The 24,829-nt window shown below is 47.1% G+C and overlaps 1 pseudogene; it reads right to left on the reverse strand.

The window, feature by feature from the left end:
* Positions 1 to 1,587: 1,587 nt before the first annotated feature.
* The window catches only part of LOC144218106 (transmembrane protein 132B-like), a 38,724-nt pseudogene continuing 15,482 nt past the window's right edge, over positions 1,588 to 24,829 (reverse strand).

A 24,829-nucleotide genomic window follows, 5' to 3' on the forward strand; every position in this document is an offset into this window, starting at 1 on the left:
AGGGGATACTGTGGGAAACCTCGGAATCATCCAAAGGCTAACAAAAAACGCTTCCTGCAAGCCTCAGCCACTTTTTAAATAATCTTTGTCATTATTGTCAGTGGTTATTTCTGACATTTTATCTTTTTTCCTTTATACATGTATACGTTTTTTAGATACCTTACAATAGATACCAATCTCCTTGATAATCATGAAAACAATGATTAAGATAGACAGATCCTGGGCACCTGGGTGGCTCTGTTGGTTCAGTGTCTGACTCTTGATCTCAGCTCAGGTCGTGGTCTCACGGTTCGTGAGTTCGAGTCCTGCATCAGGCTCTGTGCAGACAATGTGGAGCCTGCTTAGGATTTTCTGTCTCTCTGACTCTCCCTTTCTCTCGCCCATTCTCTCTCTCAAAAAAAAAAAAAATCTAAAAAAATTGTACTTAATCTTACTACCCTGAATTCTTTTGCTTCTGACCATTTCTGTGGTTTATCCAGTAACATGTTATACTTTATAAGTTATGCAAGAATCATGCAATATGCAATTTCTTCCTTCTTTGCCATGGATTTACACCCACTGTGTTTTCCCTAAAAAAGCTCAATCTTGGAATTGCCATTTCCTTTCATGATTTTTGTGTGTGTTTTGTGTGTGCGTGTGTGTTCACATCCAGGCCAGTTACTTTCCTCTCTCCACTGTGCATCCTGTGGATGTTTTGAATTTTTAAAAAATATTCATTTATTTTTGAGAGAGAGAGAGAGAACGAGAGAGAGAGAGAGAGAAGGTGAGCAGGGGAGAGATAGAAAGAGAGGGAGACACAGAATCCGAAGCAGGCTCCAGGCTCTGAGCTGTCAGCACAGAGCCTGACGTGGGGCTTGAACTCACAAGCCATGAGATCATGACCTGAGCTGAAGTCAGACGCTTAACCAAATGAGCCCCCTGGGCACCCCTGGATGTTTTGTTTCTACCACAAAAACAATTGTGAACATCTCACTTCTTATCATACAGCTGGATGTCAACATACTGTTAAATTGGAATATCATCCATTTCTCTTTACTTTTATTCACACAAATGGCAGGTCTCATCTGCTGCTGTTTCCTTGGCAATTCCTTCGCTGTACATATAAACACTATTTTTAGATTTCACTTTGGGTGCAAAAAATTGACGCTCATAGTGCTTCATAAATACAGCTAACAATAGTTTGAGAGATTGGACGCCCCCAAGGAAGGAGCCGCATTAGTTTCCTCATGAAGCTATAGCGACCAGAGGAAACACAATAAACATGTTTGTGATGTCAATATTTCCCCAAAATTTATGTGGGAAAAAAGCTTCATAGAAAATTATTTGTTAAAGAGCACTTTTTATTGACACATATATTAAGTGAAGCCTTTTGTACAATTCAGATACAAAATATTTCAAATAAAGAAAACTAGGAAAGATAAAGTAGGGACATGAATTTATTCACTGCCCCTGAACACTGATGTGAGGGCAGGTGGAGAAAACCAATGTCCAGCATGGGCACTCAGTCAAGGCAAGACATGACAAATCCCAGGTAACAGAACTTGTATGACAATCAAACAGATCTTGAAGAAAGGACTAGACTTTTCCCTAGTCATGTTTGTGAAAGAGTAGTTGACTGTGGAAAGTCTTCTGGGAGCCACCGTTGAGAAGGAAGTTCCTCTCCTCAAACTGCCGCCCCCTGTCTATCATGGTTGTGCACTCCTCTGGTGGGAGGGTGATGTCCACGGGGTTTTCCAGAAGTTCTACTTCATTCCCAAGCCAGACTCAGTCATGGGAGTGGGGGATGTTGCCTTGTTCGCTCACAGCGAATCTTTTGTGTCTGTATTTCCAAGCAAATGCCACACAGTTGATTAAGAAGACCAAAATGGCCAGGCAGAAGACACAGAGCAGAGCGTACATGCCGATCTCCAAGTCAGTTAACCCCCTTGAGCTCACTGTAAGGTCACTGGGATTATTGGGTTCCGGTAACTTCCCTTGAGTGGGGAAGCTTGTGAAGGCGTCTGGACCGCCACTCTTGAGTAACTTCTTATCCTTTCCTTCCAGGGGGGACTGTGGGGTTGTGCTTTTGTTGCTACGTTCCTCTTGGCCAACAGAGGCGCCATGTTGGAACCACTCCTGAACCGCTCTCTCCTGGTTTCCTTCACGCCCTATGGAATTACTGAAGTGGTCTTTATATTCCCGACTGAAGTCCTCGATATCGTTGGTGCCTCCCAGGTGCTCATCAACGTTTGGTTCAAATTTGACCTTGACATTTCCTTTACCCACAGCAAGAACACTCTTCCTCTTGGTCTTCTGACAGGGCTCACTAATCATCATTTCTAATTTAATTAGGGGGCCTTGTCCTTCACCCTGTGCAACCACAACCAGCCATTCGGACTAAATGTTTGCCTGGACAGACACCACCATTTCATCCAATGACGACACAGTAACTGAAAAATCCTTGGGATCATAAATGTCTAAGGGTGTCACTGAACCATCACTGAACAAAATCCAGTGACAAAGAAAAATGAAATTAAAGCTTTATGTTATAATTCACTTCCTTCAAATGGGTAAACACGTACACAAATGTATAAAGCACATATGTGGTTTCCTACGAGAGATGTTTTCAATACCTAGACAGAGAAGAATAACTATGTTTTAAAACCTGGATCGGTTGCTGTCATATATCAAACTGGCATAAATAACTGACTGTAATCGTACAGGTGTGAGTAGCAAATGTGTAGACCGTGGTGCATGCAGTGCTGTGTATATTAACGTATTGAATGTCATATAACAGAATTTGACTTTGAATTCTCCAAAGAGTGTGAAAGATCACATGATGCATCTGAATCATTTTCAGGTGCAACTAATCAGGCTCAAGATAATATCACTTCAAGCATTCTGTATTAGGAAGACACGCTCATTTGAAGTATCTGAGAAATGATGTACTGTGGGGACTGGCATGCTTGAAAGACACAATGACCTTGGCATAAATCAACTAGATTTGCTACAAGTTTAAAGTTGTCCATAATTAATATAAACCAACAGATGTCTGGTGCCCATTAGCCATACTTGTTTAAGTGGCAGAAATAGAATTTGCAAGTATCAATGATTACTTATTTTGGAAAAGTTAATATATGCCATCCTTTGGTTATGGTCTATCAGTAGTTTCNTGGACACATGGTCAGTATGTAAAATATAAGAGGACAATTTATCCAAAGTCCGAAGCACTTTTCTCAGAGATGAGACAGACTGGATAGAAGCAGGAAGAAGCTGCAAAGACTTGTCCTAGCTACAGGTGCTCTACTGATGCCGTCTGCAGATGCGAGGGGGAGGGAAGTGGTCTCAATGACCAGGGACAAAAGGACTCTGGAATCCCACCTGCTGAGGGGCCTGGAGAACGTCCTGGGCGGCCACCATCAAGACGATGGCTCTTTTGTCCGCTCTGTGAGGCTGCAGGGCAGAGACAAGCCAGCCACCAGCTGCACGCCCAGGTCGGCGACGGTGACGCAGTCACCCAGGACGATCACCGTCTTCTCGGCCAGGATGGAGTCAGAGAGTGGGGAGAGCACCTTCAAAGGAAGCGAGCAAGCCCGTCTCTGCTCCACACATCATTAATGAGGGGGAAAAAAGAAAAGAAACTGGTAAAATTCCTGCAAAAGAACGTGGGGCTTTGTAAGCAGGTGGATGCCTTATTTTCAATAATTTCTTTGCTCATCATCCTTTAAACCCCAGAGTGTGTTCTCAGCGCTAAATGAGTCTCCAGAAAGTAGGAACTACTCAGACCAAGAGAGGAAAAACCTGCCCTTCCCTTTATCCGGCTGCGATGACAGACGTGGCTAAAGTCACCTGCCACATTAGCAGGAAACACTCCTCCCAGGGACAAGATACAGCTGCAGTATCAGAATCAACCCCTTTTTTGGGGGGTGGCTGCTATCTTTTTTGGCCCCTGAGGAACCCTGTTCTCTAAACGCAAAGATTATCGGAAACTTTGCTCTTTGAAATCCTGTCATCACGCAGGATGAATCCGTCTCTTGCCTTCTGGATCTAAGTCACTGTGACCCAGGGAAGCGAGTCTGATTTCCACCTCCAGTGCAGGACTTCAGACAAAGGGTTTCTGAAGCTACATTCCCCACGTGTGTGAGATCTGTGCTTCGCTATCAAGCAGAACCCTGGGGCCGTTGCACCGTCCAGTGTGTCCAGAGCTGCCTTCTGCTTGGTTAGAAACTTCCCTGCCCTCAGCCCTTGCCAGCTTTCTTCCACACTCTATCTCTTGGGTCCAATAAGATTTCCCACATTTCCTCGGCGTGTGGTCTTCCCAAGAGCAATAGGTCAGGATACTTGACTTTGTCAGACAGTAGATTTGTACCCGATGACAGATGGTGTTGGGCTTGGGCGACTCACTGAAATGCATATGGTTTAGAAGAACATTTTTAATGTTTAATTGCATCCCCCTCATTGGAAAACACGGAATGATAAATAGATCTACCCAATACATATTATTTCCTTTGATTTCTACAACGTTAGTCAGTTATGTTCTCCAAAGAGCTTGATTTAATTTAGCGACAATTCCCCCCAAATTAAGGAATATTATCTCCCTGCTGGTGTTAGCCCATTAAAGCACAGAAAATGTGACATGTTGCTCAGAATGAATAGTTATATTCTGACATCTTTTTACTAAAAATATTTAGGGAAATGGTGTCTCGCCCTCTTCCCCCTTTTAATTCTTTCTCTTTGGATAGTTAGATGTTTATCAGACAGTAATTACAGAGCCTTGTGGCATCACTGAGCTTGCTGAGAAGATTCCGTGGAAAAAGGAATCTTAATGGCCCTAAAATGTTACTTCACCTCATAAAGCAACAATCTGCAACCAGAGTGTTTCAGACCTGGACTAATGCAGTATCAGTAAACCAGCTTTTGCAAAATCAGGTTTGGGCAAGCCCTAAGTCGTGGTGTGATAAGGAATATCTAAACACTTTGTAAAGATAACGATCCATTGTATAATCTCTTCACAGCCATCTTATTAAAATAACTATGAGATATTTTTCATAATAGTCTAACAAAAGAGAAGGCTTAACATTGTGAAACACGCGGGTACTTGCAAATACACACGACAAGCAGAATGTGTCCAGACTTCGCCAAGTGTCCTGTGGCTGGACACACAATGGAATATTACTCAGCCATCATAAAGAATGAGATCTTGCCGTTTGCAATGATGGGGATGAAGCTAGAATGTATTCTGCTAAGTGAGATAAGTCAATCAGAGAAAGACAAATACCATGTGATTTCACTCATGTGGAATTTAGGAAACCAAACAGGTGAACACATGGGAAGGAGGGGAGAGAAGAGAAGGAAATAAACCATAGGAGACTCTTAAAATTCTTTTAAATGTTTTACTTATTCTGAGAGAGAGACATACAGCGTGAGCAGGGGAGGGGCAGAGAGAGAGGAAGACACAGAATCTGAACAGGCTCCAGCCTCTGAGCTGTCAGCACAGAGCCCCACGTGGGGCTTGAACCCACGAACCATGAGATCATGACCTGAGCCGAAGTCAGACACTTAACCAACTGAGCCACCCAGGCTCCCGAGGAGACTCTTAAAGATAGAGAACAAATTGAGGGTGGACGGAGAGACGTGGGTGGGGGATGGGCTAGATGAGCGACGCGTATTAAGGAGGGTGTCCTATGTAAGTGATGAATCACTGAATTCTTCTCCTGGAACCAGCAGTGCACTGTACGTTCACTAACTAGAATTTAAATACAAATTTGAAAAAAAAAAAGATGTTAAAAAAAAAGAGGGTCTTTAATTTGAAAAGCTTTCTGTGGTTAATTAGAAACAAATTTCTGAATACGGGGCACAAACCGATGAACTCCGTGTATTGCTTTCATCATCCCCTCTCACAGACAGACACTCACATGCACAGAAGCGCCTCACACTAACATATCCGGACACGAGCAAAGAATGGGTCTAGTATTTGGGGAAAGGGTCAGGCAGTGAATTACAGCCGCACGCTGGTCATCCCCAGCTCCCGGCCCACCAGGGTCCAGCCACCCTGTAACTGCGCGATCTTCGGCTCCTCCACCTTCATGGACTCCATCACCAGGTCAGTGATGTCGAACTGCCAGTCAGGGCCCAGCATGTAGCTCAGCTGACCCAAGTCGGGCGCCTCGGCCACAAACGGGGTGAGGACGTGCACCGTGGCGTGCTGGTACTGCAGGGAGCAGCCGCGCCCCTTCTTCTCCTCGTCCTCCTCATCCTCACTCCCCCGGGTGGGTCTGGGGACACAAACAAGCCAGAAGGAGCATGATCATCGTTAAGGGTGTTTGAGAAACCCTCAGTTGTCCAGCAGTCGCGGGACTATGGTCATGAAATGTCAGGACGTGGCTCTCTCCTGGCCAGACGTGCGTGTCCACAGATCCATTTACAGCATCTTCGCCATCAGGCACGAAGGGTCTTCACCCTCCGCCACAACTGCGGCTTCATGCCCCGAACCCAGGAAACAAAGACGCTGTCTCTTGACCCCAACTTGTCTTTGCTCAAGGGTGGGATCCAGCCAGTGGGAGAGACAGTTCCAGAATGAAGAAGGTGGTCAGGGGTTCCCGAACTTTGCTGCACTATGGAACCTCCCGGGGAGATCCTACTCCCCAGTTTCAGCCCACAGCAATTTAATCAGGGTGACTTGAAGTCGGAGCCCAGCATCCGCATGTTTCAAAGAGCCCCTAGCGTTCCAGTGGGAAGCAGTTGGGGAAGCAGTTGTTTGAGCTCCAGATCGTAACAAAACTAGCCCCGTAGCCTTGTTCCACACTAACTCAGACAAGGCCTGGGAGCACTCTGGTCCTCCCTCTCCTCTCCTGGGAAATCGGGGGTGCCCACGTCAGCGGCGGCTGTACAGGNCCGAGGCCGGCACCCGACACGAGCAATAGTAGGTAAGAGTGATGGTGGTGTTCACATCGCCAGGACAGGTGCGGGTGGGGATCTCACAGGGCTCAGCTCCGGCTCCAGGAGAGGCAGGAAACAGGGTGGGTCGGGAGCCTGTGTGGTTATAAGGGGCTCCTTATGAATATCCAACAGCCCTTCTGCCTTTATGACTCCCCACTCAAGACACAAGATCCACTATGGTAACGGCAGAGGCTCAAAACTGCTCTTACCACTTAGAAAACCCCAAGGGTCTTGGGGGCTGTGAACCAGGAACCACAGACAAAGACCAACACAGAGATCTCTTCTAATTCACAACGTCCCCGGCGGCGTCCAGCACGGCATCGGCTGCTGGGGCAACATCGCTGCTCTCCCTTGGCGGATTTACTCGGTTTCCAGCCACGGAGCTACTTCTAGCCGCCCGTGGTCTCCCAGAGGGGCAGCGGCAGCCACCTAGCGTGCACGACCCCGGGCACCTTCCGTCACTAAGGACTCCTCTGCTATCATTTCAATCTGCACGGCTACGAAACAGGGAGAGGAGCAGAGCGGCCATTAGCAGCCCACACTGCCTGTCAAATAATAGCATCCACTTAAGCGGCTGTTAGACTTCATAGGACATAAACGCTTTCCTCTCTAATCCACTTTCTGTTTACACACAGAATAGGCACTTCATCCTCTCATTTCAGCTTCTCTTCTGCCTCAAAAATCAGATACTCAGCCCCAGGCACTTATCGGCTCCCTCATTCTGCCCCCATGCTGGGGGATTCATTGCCTCAGCAACGCTGGATTCCGTGAGCTGATAGCTATTTCCAAAGTCAAAGCAAAACAACAACAAAAATCGCTTATTTATGATGATACTTGAGAGAGTTGCTTTGTCTTCTTTCTCCCTCCAGGGTGTTTATACTGGGTGTCTCTTTATAGACTCGGCTACACCTGTTACAGAAGACCTATTACGAAAGCAAATTCATGGTGCTGCTTTGTGTTTTGTTTTGTTAGCAACCAAGAAGATGCAAGTCTGCTGCTCGAGACGTGGGTCCCCGTGTTTCTTGATCAAGTGTTTGGATAAACAGAACGCAGGCCCACAGCTGGTGAGGGGAGCAGCCGGGAAAATGACCTCTGAATTCTGCTCACGAATTCCCAGTCTCTGTTTCCTGGGGAAGCCAGGGCACCCAATTTGTCAGAAATCTGGCCTTTTCAAATAATAATAATAATGATGATGATGATAATAATAATAACTCTTGTGGTAAGAACACCTAACGTAGGAGATTTACCCTCCTAACATATTTTTTAATGTAATGTATACATATGCTTTCCAGAGCACACGAAACATAAGGAAAAGATTCGGCTACAGGAGCAAGGTGTTTGGGAAATTGGGTTTAAAAGCCACCCCCTCCCCATTATAAATAAATAAATAAATAAATACACCCCCACCCCCTGGGGGCTATTCTCCCGGACCACGGAGGTCATGACTCTCCCACGGGAGAGATGTGCCTGTAACCGCCCCCCGCAACAATCTGCAGCGCAGACGGAGACGCCACCTGGGAAAATCAGAGGGCAGATGGGCAGGTTTCCAGCTTGTCCCTGGCTACCTGAGTTCAGTCCAGGATCTCAGAAAGGGTCCCCAAGCTGACTTTTAAATGTTCCATTAGTGACGGTCAAAAAGGAAAAAGCAAACCAAGTGGAAAACAGAAAGCTTCCTCCATTCCCTGAAAGACAGTGAGTGTCGGGTCATGAGTTTTCTCGAGAAGTTCTGCCACCCCATGGCCTCAGAAGTTTCATGAAGAGTGAGAAGTAGGTGTCCAGGAAGGTGGAACTTCAGAAGATGCTCAGTCTGCAGGCAGCGGTGTTCTTCCTGAGGTCAAGGGCAGCCCCCTCTGGCCAGAGCCTCCTGCACCATCGTGAGACCTGCCCCCACGGCCTCAGGAGCAGGGCCCTGCGGATGCGCACGCACCCTGCTGGTGGACAGCGGTCACATCTACCGGGGCTCCTCTCCATTGCCTCCCGGACGTGTGTCTCTACCTGCCCCTCCCCCACCCAGCAATGCACATGTTTACATGCGTGTTCATACGTGTAATGTGTGCCTCCCCACTGAGGCTCTCTGCCCTTCGCCGCACATTTTTCTAACCCCACTCATTGCTTTTCTCATGCTTCTCCAGGCTCTTTTGGTTTCTGATGTCATTTGCAGTTACAAGGGGCCAGGCTTCTTAGATGCATGGATGATTCTAGGCTGGGCAGACAGTACAGTCGTCCCCTGATCCAAAGCTTCACTCACCTGTGATCAACTGCGGTCGAGCAGATGGTCCTCCTGACTTGTCCTCATATGGGCAATAGTAGTAGCCCAACACCGGGTCGCAGTTCCTGCATCGTTATCTTATCACAGGGGCAAAGCACCTCAGGTCATCGCAAGAAGAGGGGTCATACTGGTTAGACGCTCTGGGTGTGGGTTCAATACCCATGTACAGTCAGTAACATAATATGTAATGATACAATGTATAGTAATACAGTATGTGACTATACATATGTAGTACGTATAGTGTATGACTATACATATATGTTATGTATAGTATAATAGTAATAATATACCATGCCTATACATATATACTGTGCATATTACACTATAGTGTATTATTAGTATACATATATACATAGTATATACAGTATATATGTATAGCATATACATAGAATATATGTGTATATATACATAGTGTATATGTATAGCAATCATATATAATGTGTATGTATATCATATAGTACAATACATTATATATATCATTATTAGTATTATAGTACATATATATGTATAGCAATGATATATAATTTGTGTCTAATGGATTATTATGCATTTTATACGTATTTTATACTTACATAACATATAAATACATTGTATTTGTAGGCATTATGTATTCATTACATATATTAATGTTACATAGTACAGGTACAATTTGTATGTATGCTTTATGGGTTATTGTGTATTTCATGTATACTTCATAGAAGGTAAATGTTTTATATGTACATGCATTACACACATTTGAGTTATAGAATATAGAGGTCTTGGGTTATAGAACTATCATCTGGAACGCTGTTATCATTCCCAATGGAATGAGAGGAAGCTGAGGACCGACGGCACCCGTCACCAGCCCAAGGTCACTGAGAGGAACAGAGGGCAGGACTCGCAGGGAGCCGGCATCCATGCCTCCCACCGTCTCACTGTCTTTAAAAAGAGAAGGGAGAGGTTAGTGTGTGCGCTCACCCCTGGCCTCTCGCGGAGTTTGCCAGTGAATCGATCTGTCTGTCTCAACTTCAGGAAGCCTGGCCGAGCATTATAACTCCCCTCATCACCCTGCTCTCAACCCGACAGATGGGAAGCTGCGTAGCAAGGAAGAAAAGCTACAGAATCAGATGGCAAGTTTTGCACACATACACAGAAAATGCACAAATCTATATGAAGATATGCAAAACACATTAAGAAAAACTTTTTTAATGTTTATTTATTTTGAGAGAAAGAGTGAGAGAGAGAGAGACAGAGATGGAGAGAATGTATGAGCTGGGGAGGGGCAGAGAGAGAAGGAGAAAAAGAGAATCCCGAGCAGGCTCCATGCTGTCAGCACAGAGCTCGACGTGGGGCCTGAACCCACGAACGGGGAGGTCATGACTTGAGCTGAAACCAAGAGTTGGACACTCAACTGACTAAGCCACCCAAGTGCCACTTAAAAAAAAAACAAAACAAAAAAAAACAAAAAAAACCTTTCAACAGTCATTTTTTTTAATGTTTTATTTATTTCTAGGAGAGAGAGAGAGAGAGAGAGCGTGAGCAGGGGAGGGTCAGAGAGAGAGGGAGTTACAGACTGAAACAGGCTCCAGGCTCTGAGCTGTCAGCACAGAGCCCGACGCAGGGCTCGAACCCACGAACCGCGAGATCATGACCTAAGCGAAAGTCGGACGCTTAACCGACTAAGCCACCCAGGTGCCCCTCAACAGTCATTTTTGATACAAACCTAAAGGCTGTTTCATATGCTTGATGTAGTTTTGCAAAAATGATGCATTACTCTCTTCCCCTTAAAGAGCACTTGCGCACATTTTGGGGCGTTGCCTTAACATCACGAGCCTGTGTGGAGCGCGCTCCATGCACTGGGCATTGTTCTTAGAACTTAGTATGTCCTTTATGCACTTAATCCTCATGACAATCGTGTGGCATGAAGTATGCTGACTCTTCCACCAGAAGGCACCAGCTGAAGCTAAGAGAAGCCAATTCATCAAGGGCACAGAGCCTGCAAGAGACAGAGTCAGGATTTGAGCTGAGTCAGGATAAGGGATAAGTTTGGGAAGATACTTCTCTAGAAATAGCAAAACCTTACTGAACGTGGTTTGGGGAAGGGGTGCCCGGGTGGCTTGGTCAATTAAGCACCTGACTCTTGAGTTTGGCTCAGTTCACGTCCTCACAGTTCGTGAGATCGAGCTTCGTGTCAGGCTCATGATACCTGGATGCAAGGCCAAGTTCCTAACCGATCTGGGTTAACAGCTCAGCATGAACACACAGGATGGAAGCCATGACCCTTCGCCATCAAGCACTGGGTCCAGTTGGGACACAGGAGAATGAACAAGCAGCGAGAACTCTGTGACTGTTCCAGGGTCTTCCAGCTAAACTCTCAGGGAGGGGGCACAGGACTTGAACCGGGGGATCTGGGCCCATTTGTCGCTTCTCCTGCCTGCCTGTGTCCCCAGGCCTGATGTTCACTCTCTTAAGCACTACACACACCGAGGATGTAGCAATTAGTAAACCGGCCAGGGTTCTCTAGGGGCCAATCAAAGTTAAAAATGAGAAAAATGGACTTATTATGAGAACATGTATGAGACTGATTATATCTGCGTGGCTCTGTCAAATGGTGACATCTCTGGCTTTGCCATCTGATTGCCGGTGATGCACGTCACATTCTGGTTTAATATGGACTCAATAATGAAATTGCTTTTCTTTCGCCTCTGCTTTTTTTTTTTTTTTTTTTTTTTTTTTTTTTTTTTTTTNTTTTTTTTTTTTTTTTGGCAAGGTTTTCTGAGTTGGCAGAAGATATTTTCAATTGTGTTTCCCTAGAGCTCCCGTGAGACCTGGAGGGTGAACATATTCACTGGCTATTTTTATCCCAGAACCACAAGAAATGTCCACTGTTCACCTTAATTAGAGACACATGGCATCTGCACAGCGGGGCTCCCTGACCTCTCTCGGCCAAGCTCCACTGATGGCCCAGGACAACCCTGGACTCTATCTGATGGGCCATCACTATGGCAAAACCAAGACATGTTAGTTTTTTCCTCTAGGGAAAAAGCTCTCCCCCCAAACACTGTCTTGTTTTTTAATGTTTATTTATTTATTTTGACAGAGAGAGAGAGAGAGAGAGAGAGAGAGAGAGAGAGAATGTGCATGCACAGGCAGGGGAGGGGCAGAGAGAGAGGGAGAGGGAGAATCCCAAGCAGGCTGCACACTGTAGGCTCAGAGCCTGACTCAGGGCTTCATCCCACGAGCCGCAAGATCACGAGCTGAGCCCAAGTCAAGAGTCAGATGCTTAAGCCGACTGAGCCTCCCAGGTGCCCCTGCCCCAAAACATGTTCCATAAGGTTTTATTATTTCTAAGTAAGTATCTTCTGAAAACTATCCCCTATCAAAACTTCAGAGCACCCCAGGCAGGACAATATGTCTCAGCACAAAGTTTAACTTACCCTCATTTGTAGCATGTGTTCATATTAGCATCTCATCCCTTGACACTGGGGGATTTTAAAAGCACCATCAACGCTTGTTAGCTTCGGAGAAGATCCAAGGCCTTCGTATGCATCAAACGGCGCCCCAGAAGGGATTAGGAGGCGTTTATGTGGTGAGAGCCCAGCATATGGCCGTGCCCGGCTCCCCGCACCCGCTCTGACTGCGCGCACCGGGCCTGCTGGAGAGATGAGCTGTTAATTAGGCTCCATTGGCACAGATGTTGAAGCTAAGGCTTAGATGTTTGGAGTTTGCACGTAGATTAGTCACACACACACACACACACACACACACACCCTCATAAGGTATTTTGGCAGGATAAACAGGTTTTCAGGGGGAAGCATAAGAGAAAGTTCTACAGAATTTCTCCAACTTCTATGAAAGCTGCTTAGGAAGTGTCTATCAGGAAACAAAAGCACTTGCGAAATAATAGAATCATGCATCATGCACTTACGGCATGAGGCATCAATAGTGGAGAGTTTATTCTGTGATTCCCAGGAAAAGGACGGGAGTAATGCAAGCAGTGGCCTCTCAACCACCTATTCCATAAAGAGAAATTTGAAAGTCCCAAGCGGACAGGGCCCGGCAGACGCAAGGTGTGGTCCCTGCTGCCAAGAGAAGGCGGGACCTCCACCCTCACAGTCTCACTGAGTAGTTCTCAAGGAGCTGGGAATTCAGAATCTAGCCCAGCCCTGGCCCTTCACGGGGAGATTCTTGGTGCACAAGCAATGTGCTCGGCATTACAAGCCGCGGGCCCATTGATGGAGCTGGCGCTCTCTCCACCATGAACAGAGGTTGACGAGATCCTTGCCTAGAAGAGACTTCTTCTGAGCTGCCTGAGAAAGTTCTGTCCGCACTCATCAATGGCAACAACCTTGACTCGGCGTGTGGCATCTCTGCTGTACCTACAGTCCTGTCCCCTACAGACAGCCAGGGTGAGATGACACCAGGCCCTCACTTGAATCAACATCTAGATTTACACCAATGAAACAAAACAAACTCATCGTCCTGTAACCCTGTACTTCCACAATAGAATTCAATTGGGAAGAAGGTAATTTACCCCCAAATTCTCATAAATACAGGCGTGGGGTGAAATGCCATTCAGACAACACAACACAACACAACACACACACACAACACACACAGCACAACCCCGTGTGGCCCGTAGCAACAGCACAGCATCCGGGGGGCGTCCTGGGTCTGGGGGCATTGGGACAAGTCAAACTGGAACGAGCTGGCTTCGCTGGAGGGAGGCAGTCACCACAGCCGAAACGAGTTGCTTCCACGCGGGAATGCCAGCGCTGCCTTTTGAGGGCATCTGATTTTTTTTTAAATTTTTTTTAATGTTTTATTTATTTCTAGGAGAGAGAGAGAGAGACAGTGTGAGCAGGGGAGGGGCAGAGAGAGAGGGAGTCACAGAGTGAAACAGGCTCCAGGCTCCGAGCTGGCAGTCAGCACAGAGCCCGACGCGTGGCTCGAACCCACGAACCTCGAGATCATGACCTANAAGCAAGTCTTGGGTCTGTATTTGCCTCAAGAATTGACATTTTACAGCCTTGGGCGTAATGCTTTCCTTGACAGAATGCCTCTGATGCCCAGCAGAGGAAACTGGAGTAGGTTTACTTTTATTTTTTCAGTGTCTGGAACCATCCGGTATAAAGGGAAACCTCGCGGATGTTATGCTGCGATCCTTAGTCGCTACTGCTCCTGGCACCCTCAGACTGCACCATAAACAGGAAAGGTTTCGTCACATTTGTGAATGTAGATGGGTCCTCACAGGCTCAGGGGATGGGGTGGGGAGGGGGGCTTGTCCTGAGAAGGAATCTGAACTCTGGGGAGAGGCGTGCAAGGATTGATTAGTGTTGTCTTCCTTGGACGGGTGCTAGGGAGCTTGACATGCCTGTCTTACCTCTGCCATTTTTGCTATAAATTCAAATCCAAATCCTTTAGGAGGCTTTGGAAGGCTCTTCAAATCCTAATACAAAGAAAGTTCCAAGATGCTTCTCGGCAGCAACAACTGGCTGCCTCGGCTCTCTTTTTTAAATTCTTTTTAATGTTGTATTTATTTTTGAGTGTGCGAGTGTGAGCAGGAGAGAGACGGAGAGAGAGAGGGGAACAGAACATGTGAAGCGGACTCTGTGCTGACGGCAGCCAGCCCAATGCGGGGCTCCACCTCACACACTGTGAGATCATGACCCAAGCCGGTGTCAGACGCTCAACCAACTGGGCCCCCCAGGCACCCGTGGTGGCTTCAGCTCTTTTGCACGAGTGCCAAAAATCACATAAGCAGGACTTCAAATAATTTAATACCCGGGCTTCTCCAAACTTCCTCTTTTGAGGTAATAATCCTTAGTTCTCTTGCCCACATAGATATCTGCACAAACTCTCTCCCTTGTGGACAGAAGGGGACCCGTGGCTTGAGAACCTCTGAAGTTCTCCTCTCGCGGAACCTGCTTACGTGGCCCATGGGAAATCAGCTATGCTTTTAGAACATTAAGAGAAAATTCACCTATCATTAAATTCACCTTGTAAGGCAGATACGTTGATGGGGTTTTGATAGACTCAGCTTGCAATAAGCACTATCTACTTCTGGAATATTTTTGTCACCCACAAGCGAAACCGCATGCTCCTTAGATGTCACTTCATTCCTCACTCCTCTCCCCCTACGAGCTCCTGGAGACCCCAAATCTACTTTCTGTTTCGATGAATTTCTCTGTTGCAGACATTTCATATAAATGGAATCCTGCATTACGTGCCCTTTTGTGCCTGGCTCCTTTCACTCAGCATCATGTTCTCAAGCTCATTCACACTGTAACATAGATCAGGGCTTCATTCCTTTCTACAGCTGAGTAATAGCCTCTTATCTGGGTAGACCACATGTGTGCAGCCCACGGTCAGAAAATGGGCACTTCGGCTATTTCTACTTTTGTGATATTGTGAACAACGTTGCCATGAGCATTCATGTACCAGTTTCTGCCTGTGCGGACTTATATTTTCATGTCTCTTCAATATTTACTTACACGTGGGACTTCTGGGTCACGTGAGAGCTCCACATTTAATGTTTTGAGGATCTGCTAAACCATTTTCCAAAGCAGTGGCACCGATTTACATTCCCACCAGCAATGTCTGGGTGTCCCAATTTCTACATCTCCCACAACCATGATTTTGAGAACAAACCCTCCACACAAAGTGTGATTTTCTCTACCCGTCTACAAGCAAATACTTCAAGAAGATCTGCTTTCTTTGGGGCTGCCTGTCAAAAGGAAGAATTCTCCACTGGGGAGGATGCAGTCCACGTAAAGGGCCTGTGGCAAGATCTAAACTGTGACACAGAAGCACAGTTGAAATATCTATTAGTTTCTGCTTATCGATTTAGACATTATTTCCTTTCAAACACCCACATATCCACTAAGAATGTCTTTTTTATGAAACAGCTGGAGAAGGCACTCATTAAATGGTGCATTGAACACGTGACTGGATATGTGCATGATTGACTAATGACTGGATGAATGAAAAATAGATGGATGGGTGAACCAGCTCAGTGAATATTTACTGAACACCCCAGTGGGGCCAGATGCTGTGCTAGATGTCGAGGCAGCCTCGGACACCAGAGTCACGTGAGAGTTCGCAAGGGGCACGTTCTGTTGTGGGAGACAGACGGCACCAGGCAAATCAACCAGCTGAAGGAAAAGGAGAAGGCCAGCTAGAGGTAGATTCTGTAAAGGAAGCCAAAGGGGTCAAGGAATGTAGTGGCTGGGCAGGGCCTTGCGGTCATGGTCATGGCATGGAGGGAAGAGAGGTTTGAGGATATTATGGCTCTTTGTGCTCAGAGTCTTTAACCTTCAACACAGTCATCACCAGGGTTTCTCTCTGGTCTCCTCTCAAGCCCTCCAGAGCACTGTTTCGATCCTTGAAGAGAACTTCAGACATACTCTCCCTCTCTCCTACCCACCCCCTACCTGATCGAATTTCATTAATTCCAAAGCTCGTTTTCAAAAACGAGCACCTAATGGCCATTGTCCTGTGGCTCCCCTCTGACCAGGGGGTAAACTCCAAACTCCTTTGCTCAACTCATGCACGAAAGCCCCAGAACCTCTCCCGCTCTCTGTGCTTCAAGAAAACCGATAACTCCCCATTTGCCCAAGCGCATCAGGCATTAAAATCCAACAATAATTAGCAGATGCTTTTTCAGTGCTGAGAATGCCTTATTTGTCATTGTCTTCCTAATGAGATTCCTTCTGCTCCCTCTGACCTCCTGTATCTATTTCCAAACCATTTTCAGTCATTCCCCAAATCACCAAAGAGTGTACTGTCACCACCTGTTGAGATAACTTAGTTCTCTGTCTCAGTTTTAGCTGAACATGTAGGAAAAGCTGACTGGAAACCTATCAGAGGCAGAATACAAGTATTCTATTCACCTTCATATCCTCCACACACAGGACAAGGAATGGCACTAGCATGGACGGAAAATGGATGGATGGATGGATGGATGGATGGATGGATGGATGGATGGATGGGTAGACGGATGGATGGATGGATGGATGGACAGACAGGTGGATGAATGAGTGAATGAATCAACAAATGAATGAATGAACCAATGAGAAAGCTTCCTCCTTTCTCTTTGGCAGGAGGCCTGCCCAACAAGAGAGCATGTGAGCCGACAGAATGCCTCAGCTCTCTCCCAACACAGACCGCTCAGAAGTCACTTGCAGTCAGATGTGTTACCCAAGCTGGACCAGAGCCCTTCACAGGAGCTTTTGAGCTGAACTTGATTGGAAAAGATTCTTTCCCTTCCTTATTGTAGAGTTGCACAGATATGAGTTTGAAGCTACTTGTGGCAAGTCAACCCCCAAACCGCTCCCCTCATCCTAAAATGGGGGTGTTCCCAGGTTAAAATAATCTATTTCCTTTTGCACATTGGCTTTCCTGGATCGCATACGAAAAGCACTTCCCTTTCCCTCTTGATCTTGCTCCTTTTCCATCAATGAAACAGGGCAATTCTTGAAGTTAAATCAAGTAACAACAGAAGTGATTAGCCCTGGCTTTTTCAAACAGCTCTATCAGCATTCCATGGATTATGCAGGCTGCAGATGTTGCCTATTGATTGGGCCTGAAAGAACTCCTTCTTCCCAGAGTAGATGTCTACTTCTCTGCAATTTGTGGCCTCTATGCTGACAGGTCTCTCAGTCCCTGAAGTTGCATTGATCGGTGAGGCCACTGATTTTTTAATGAACCTGTGGATAATGCAGAATATGAGAGCAGTGCATTGATTCAGTCTTGAGGGATGCCCTCTTTACAGAGAAAGGTCCTCTCTAAACGTTTCCCATTAGATCGTATTCCTGTTTTGTTTCATTTTTGCCCCATTTTGCTGTATCCCTTACCATGCCACCCTGCGGGAATACCATCAGCCCGGTTCCGTGCAGAAGCATTGGCTTTTCCAAGTGCTTCCCCAGAGGGTCCAAGACTCTGACTGTTCTTCCCTTGCCCAGCAGAATCCTTCAGCAGCTGCTGTTACGCTGGTGTGCTGTCCCGATCCACGGGGCCCCTCACAAATACTCCACCCTGTGGGAAAACCCAGGAGATTCACCAAGTGTTTCTGAGTTTGTATCATCCTGGGTGTGGCTCAGAGCTGACCAAACACAGGCTCTGGAGTAGGACAAATCGGGACTTAAACCTCATCTTGGGTGTTTGGTACCCAAATGATGTGGGCACGTACACTTCCCAGAGCCTTAGTTATAGTGCAACAGGGACTATATCACTTGTATATGATATATATTATCTTTTAATTATATATATAATATATATAATACATAATATAATAATAATTTTATATATAATATATAATATAATAATAATGTATATTATATATATATATCTTAAAAGCCTATTGGATCCACCACTTTAAGGAACCAGTGAAAGGGACTAGAGGAGAGAACCAGGCACCTGAGAATCATTTCCCAAATTAATCAATAATTAAAAATCTTTTTCGTGTTTATTTATTATCTAGAGAGAGAGAGAGAGACACAGAGTGGGGGTGGGGGAGGGGCAGAGAGAGAGGGAGACACAGAATGCCAAGGAGGCTTCCGGCTCCGAGCTGTTAGCACAGAGCCCGATGTGGGGCTCGAACCCACAAACCGTGAGATCATGACCTGAGCCGAAGTTGGATGTTTAACTGACTGAGCCACCCAGGTGCCCCCATCAATGCAGTTTTAAAAAGCAAGTAAAATGGTTCTCTGTTCTCTACTTTCTTGGTTGCCGTAAAGAAAGTCAAATCTGGGGAAACTTGGGACAAATGGAAAAATCTTCTCATACTGATCGTGAAACCAACAAGAAGATGCTCGTATTGAGTAGGATGTGGGTATTGGGAGAAGATTACAAAGCTGGGCTTGGAAGTGTGGAACACCTTGCCTGAGATAATGTCAGGTGTAATAGCACCGGGACCCAAACCAATGCCCTGTGGCCCAGGCCCTGCACCCTGCAGTATAGACGTCTATGCAGAATACCTACCCACATACCATCATGATTGTAAAGACTGTCTGAAATGCATCACAAGCAGCATGGAATAGAAAGGAAGGGAGCATTTTATTTCAATGGTGAGGTTCGCATATGGGCACAGAGCCAGGAAAGAAACAGAGAGACGGGGGAAGGGCAGTGGACAGACCGTGGGAGGCAGGCTTTGGAAGCCTACACAGCCTGACATAAGAGGCAGTCGCAAGGGCAGTAGGGGTGAGTGTGGTCCCCGGGGCCCCAGCTGAGCAAGCAAAGCAGAGGAGGGCTCGGGGCCCTCCTGGAACTTTCCGGGAGTGGAAGTGTGCCCCGTGGCTCTCAGGCCATGTGCCCAGGCGCTGCAGTCACCTGATGAGTCTGTACATCCCTCAGCCACACTGAGCAAAGGGCCAGGCCACTGCTTTGCTCAGGGTCACCTGGGGCAGGGGCTTCTCAGGCAGGGAGGCGCCAGCTTGCGGCACGCAGCTCTCCATGCACCTTGTGCTCTCTTTTGCAAAGGCAAACACTCCACCGTGAAGTCTTTTAGTGGAAAGATCGGCTTTGCGAAGTGGAGCCAAGGGAGGAATGGAAGCAGGTGACCCCTGGGACCAGCTGGCGTCGTCTGCCACGGGTGAGGCTGGGCTGACAGGTGTTACCCAAGTGTCTGCCTGTCCCTGGCCTAGCGGGCTCCTCCGTGTCACTTCGTATTACAACAATGGTCACAAAGGGAGGATCTGACAGCCTCAGTGCTATGACTAATAGCGTCTTATAAAGTTGAGTAAAAGGCCTCCACCAAGGGCTGAACACAGCTGAGATGAGGTTTCTACCACCTACCACCGTCAGCACGCCTGGAAAATGCTCACACTTAAGGCTTTAAGTTTGCAGAGACAGGGGCGCCTGGGTGGCTCAGTCGGTTAAGTGTCCGACTTCGGCTCAGGTCATGATCTCATGGTCTGTGGGATTGAGCCCCACGTCAGGCTCTGTGCTGACAGCTCGGAGACTTGAGCCTGCTTTGGATCCTGTGTGTCCATCTTTCTGCCCCTCCCACACTTGCATTCTGTCTCTCTCTCTCTCTCTCAAAAATAAATAAACAGTAAAAAATATTGTTTTAACTTGCAGAGTCACAACCCACAAGCCCACTGACTTATTCCCAGGAGCGGCAGTCATGGTAATAATGAACTTTGTTTCATGAAGTGCATTGTACAAATTATCAAAGATAGGAAATGCCTTACTCACTGCTGCTGCCCGTTTTGAGTCCAGAAGCACCTGGAAACACTGATGTTTGTTGATTGACTAATGAATAACAATAGTGTATCATATTTGCATCCAGGGCTGGGAAGGAGGCTTGAGTTTATTTTTTTCTGTAAAGAGGAAGACACTGAGGTTCTTGGAGTTGAACTGACTTGCTGAGCCTCACAGTCAGTAGCCAGGAGAGGAACGTTGGTGTTCTGCAGTGGGGAAAATAGACTGGTGGTTATGGGCGGAACGGGAGAATGGCACAGGCCTGGGTTCAAGTCCAGGCCCCTACTATGACTTGTAAAGTCTTGGCCGTTACTTACCTTTGCTGTCTCAGTTTCCCCCTCTGTAAAGTGGGGTTGGTGAAGTAACATCCCTCAGAACTACAGAGCCATATGTGAACTAGACGCAGGAGTTCCTTAGAAGAGCAGCTAGTCCATAATCGGCATCACATCGATATTAGCCACTGTCATTGCTCGAATGCTGTTTATCCCGTGCTGGGCGGCATTTCTAAGAGGCCAGGCAAGTCGGAGTGGAACTTTGTTATTATTGTTGACGGACTGATAGTCGTTCCTGCTTCTCTGAGTGACAGAGCTCTGATTTTCCCTGGGGAGACCTCAATTCCCCATGCTCGATTTGTGCCGACCGCGGAGAGCTGGATCCCGAAGTGGCCGGTGACACAGGCGTGAGTCCTCACGTTCTCGTCCCCTGAGCGCGGTGGCCAGGCTGGGGACAGGACGTGGGGTGAATTGCTCCATCAAGTCAATCCCAGGGCTTTTGCTGAAACTCTTCGGAAAATGAAATTCCCTGCGTGCTGGGCATGAGCAGAGGAGGGGCAGAGAGAGAGGGGGGGAGAAAGAAAGAGAGAGTTGGGAGAGAGAGAGTATCCCAAGCAGGCTCCACAGGGTGAGCATGGAGCCAGATGTCGGACTCGATCTCACGACCCTGGGATTACGACCTGAGCTAACAGTCAAAGTCAGACACTCACCCACCCACATGCCACAGAAATGAAGGTGTTCTTTTCTCTCATTGAGCACAAAATGAATGCATCTCCAAAAGGAACAAGGCAGTAAGAGCCAGGGTGAAGCAGCGTCTAGACCTGCGGCCCACGACGGGCCCCAAAGCTCTGAGAGGCCCATGTTCCTGAGGCTGCAGGTGGCTGCAGGGGCTGAGATGGCCCTGGGAGGCTTCGCCCCGGAAGGAGGGAGAAGTTGCGGCAACGTTCTGGGCCGGCAGAGAGGCTGGGGAACCGACAGCTTCGAGGTGCCACATTAAAGGATTGAAGAATGTGTGTTCTTAGTGGAGCTCGTCAAAACAGTAGTGGGGAAAAAAAAAACCCTGCCTAATTAATATTGAAATCATAATCTGCACAGCAGGAGCAGAAGGTTAAGAACAAGGTGTTCTCTCCAGTCCAGAAACCAGGAAATAGATGCCCTGTCTCCAACCAGAAAGGAATGACAGATGGCGACATTACTAACAGAAGGGAAAACCAAGCTGGGCAAGAACTCTGAACCTCTGGACAGTTTATATTTAACTTCTTGGCTGCTGGGGATGGCCGATGGGAAGGAAATGCATGCCCAGTAATTTGCAGGAAGTGTTGCCCATGCGTCTTGCTTCTCAAGCCCAGTTAAGAACCAGGTACTTAATTTTCTGCCCTTCCACAGCCAAGGCTCAAACCAGTGCTGACGTCCTATGGTCGCCATTTTGAAAAGAAATTTTCCATATGCGTGCACTCTGTATACACGTGAGTCTGCTGTCTGCATATCAAGATGCTTCTTTGACCAAGAATGAGGTCCTAGCTGTAGTAATAATCCGATTATTGTTAACAGTAGTAGTAGTAACATTGATGAGGGAGCATAAGGCAGGCTGAGGGCAAGGCACCAGCTAACAACACCCCCTTCCCTCAGGCGGGATGTGCGTGTGACGTTCCTCAGGCACCCCTGGCGGCCTAAGAACAAGGGAAAGGGGAAAACAAATGTTTAACTGACAAGATCACAGTCATGCAGGATGCGAGTCTCCATCAGTTTACAAATGTCTTAGTAAATTACAAGAAGAGGCCGTCTTATCCACAGTCTAACCTCCAGAAACCGGTAGACTCCGTTTCCCCGGAGCCCCAGCATCGCCCTCCCCTCCACAGGGATGTGGGAACAAAGGCAAGAAGGAAACGGCAGGTAAAATGAAATTTCCTCATCACCCGCAGCCCACTGCCAAACACTTGAGGCAAATACAGAGTGACTTTCCCCAGGACCCCCCACTGCCCTCGCCCTCCCCCCCACAGGGATGTGGGAACAAAGGCAAGAAGGAAACGGCAGGTAAAATGAAATTTCCTCATAACCCGCAGCCCACTGCCAAACACTTGAGGCAAATACAGAGTAACATTCCCCAGGACCCCCCTACTGTCCTTGTGTTAATGCCTTACTAGAGGGAAAACAGCCTTAGCCTGAAATAGTAAGGCCTCTAGTATCTCCTGAGTCCTCTTTAGTGTATCAGAGTCCTTGCGAGGCGTCTCTTTTGTCTTTACCCCGCCCCCCCCCAACTCCATAGTATATAACCAGTCACTTGTCACAACCCCAGGGCATCTCTTTCTGCCCAAGGGTCCTGTCCCTGTGCTTCAATAAAACCACCCTTTTGTACCAGAGATGTCTCAAAAATTCTTTCTTGATCATCAGCTCTGGACTCCACACCACTCCAAAGCCCCATCAATATAGACCTCAACGATGCAGAGGTAAGTAAGACGTGGTCCCTGCCTTCAGGAAGCTGGAATCTCAGGGAGGGACCAACCTGTCCCACACAGCATAGCCTCATAAAACCAGTAGGAAGCCAACAGGCTGATCCCTGTACGGGGCAGCAGCTGTGGAGTGAGAGAGGTCAGGAGGAAAAGCCTAGGTAGAGCAGGGGCCCTGAGTCAGCTGGGGACCAGCTGTCCCCACGTACATAGGGCCTCTCTCAGGAATGAAAAGTTCTAGAAAAAATCTGGTTCCACCAGAGAGGCCCTTGACCCAACGTCTTGAGAGCCATCATGTTTTCAGCCATATAAGCTAGGATACTTCTTCTGCGAAGAGAGCACTCTTGAGCCGGTGTGATTGCATTTCTACCAAGGGCAACCAAAATACCATAATTAACCTAAGAACTATGGTGGACTTGGCAGTAGCCACTGCCTATCACCTGGGCGCACGTCCCTCCAGGCAGAATTTTCCATAAGGTCTTCACCTACCTTAGTAAGGCTCAAGCAAGCCCCTCGATAGGTCTGCATTCAAGAAGCATATAACTGATGGCTTAATCCTTCCTCTAACTTCGCCCATTGGTTAACCATTGAAGGAAATCATTTAAGGAGACCTTGGTAGGAGAGCTCATTTGGACTTAGGAATTGCAGGCTGCCGATGATCTCCAGAGATGACATCAGCTTCTGGATGTCTGACATCCAGTATGTCTTCTCCGTACTGACAGATTTTCTTTGCATTTCTGAGCAAACAGCAGGTAATGTTCAGATTTCCTCTGACAGCACATCTATCAGGAAGCCTTACCTTACCCATTGTAAACTAAGTTTGAAAAAAAAGACACCTCCCTGGGGCAGGAAAGCCTTTAAAATGCTAATGTGACTTTTTGGGAGTCTTTTGGCATCTCATTAGTGTTCAGTCCAGTAGATATTGGGAACCTGAAAACTTTATTATGGAGTAAGTCGGGAGGCTCTACCTTCCACAGCAGCAATAGTGGTTTTAACTACTTCTCCCCAAGAATGGAAAAAAGAATCTGGCCCCTTGCTGCTGATGTGGGGCTGGCTTCTGGTGTTCCGGAAGCCAAGGTTAATTGGCAAACAATACAGTTACCAGTAACGGAAAAACAGGAGCCCCGCCTCCAGTCAGAAAGATAGATTCTCAAAACTTACACTATAGTCACACCCTGGAAATCACATTTTTCTTCCTTCCTGAAGAGAGCTTCAAAGAAACGGAAAAAAAAGGAAAAACAAAACAAAAAATAATACCAGGCTTAGAGGTGATGTGGTTAAACACAGAAGTGTTTTTGAAAACTCAAAAAAGCTCACTGTGACTAACAGATGCCTTTGATGGGGAGTTAGCAGGAATGGTACTTTGCCACTAGTTTCTGAGAATGGCCTCTGTCTACACTTGCACACTGAAAATTCAGTAATGCCCAGGGTGGTGAGGGGCACCTCCCGCACCTGCAAGCATCCGTAAGTACCAGCCCGCTCGGCGACCTGGGGTGAGTTACCTAACGGCCCTGCCCCTCTGGTTATGTATCTATAACATCACTTGATAAATAGTATTACCTACCTCAGAAACGTGTGTGAGTTAAGTGAGTGAGTACATGCAACTTGCTTACCATAGTGCTTCGCACAGTGAGAGCTCCAGAAAGCGTCAACTAGTTCTTCCCCTAAGCTGGCTACCGCCCTGCGCGGGCAGGACTCGCAGCCGTACCCCATCCGGTAGGAAGCCCGCCAAGCCCGCTGCG

This window comes from Crocuta crocuta, unplaced genomic scaffold, assembly GCF_008692635.1.
Source record: "Crocuta crocuta isolate KB4526 unplaced genomic scaffold, BGI_CrCroc_1.0 scaffold29, whole genome shotgun sequence".
Classification (NCBI taxonomy): Eukaryota; Metazoa; Chordata; class Mammalia; order Carnivora; family Hyaenidae; genus Crocuta; species Crocuta crocuta.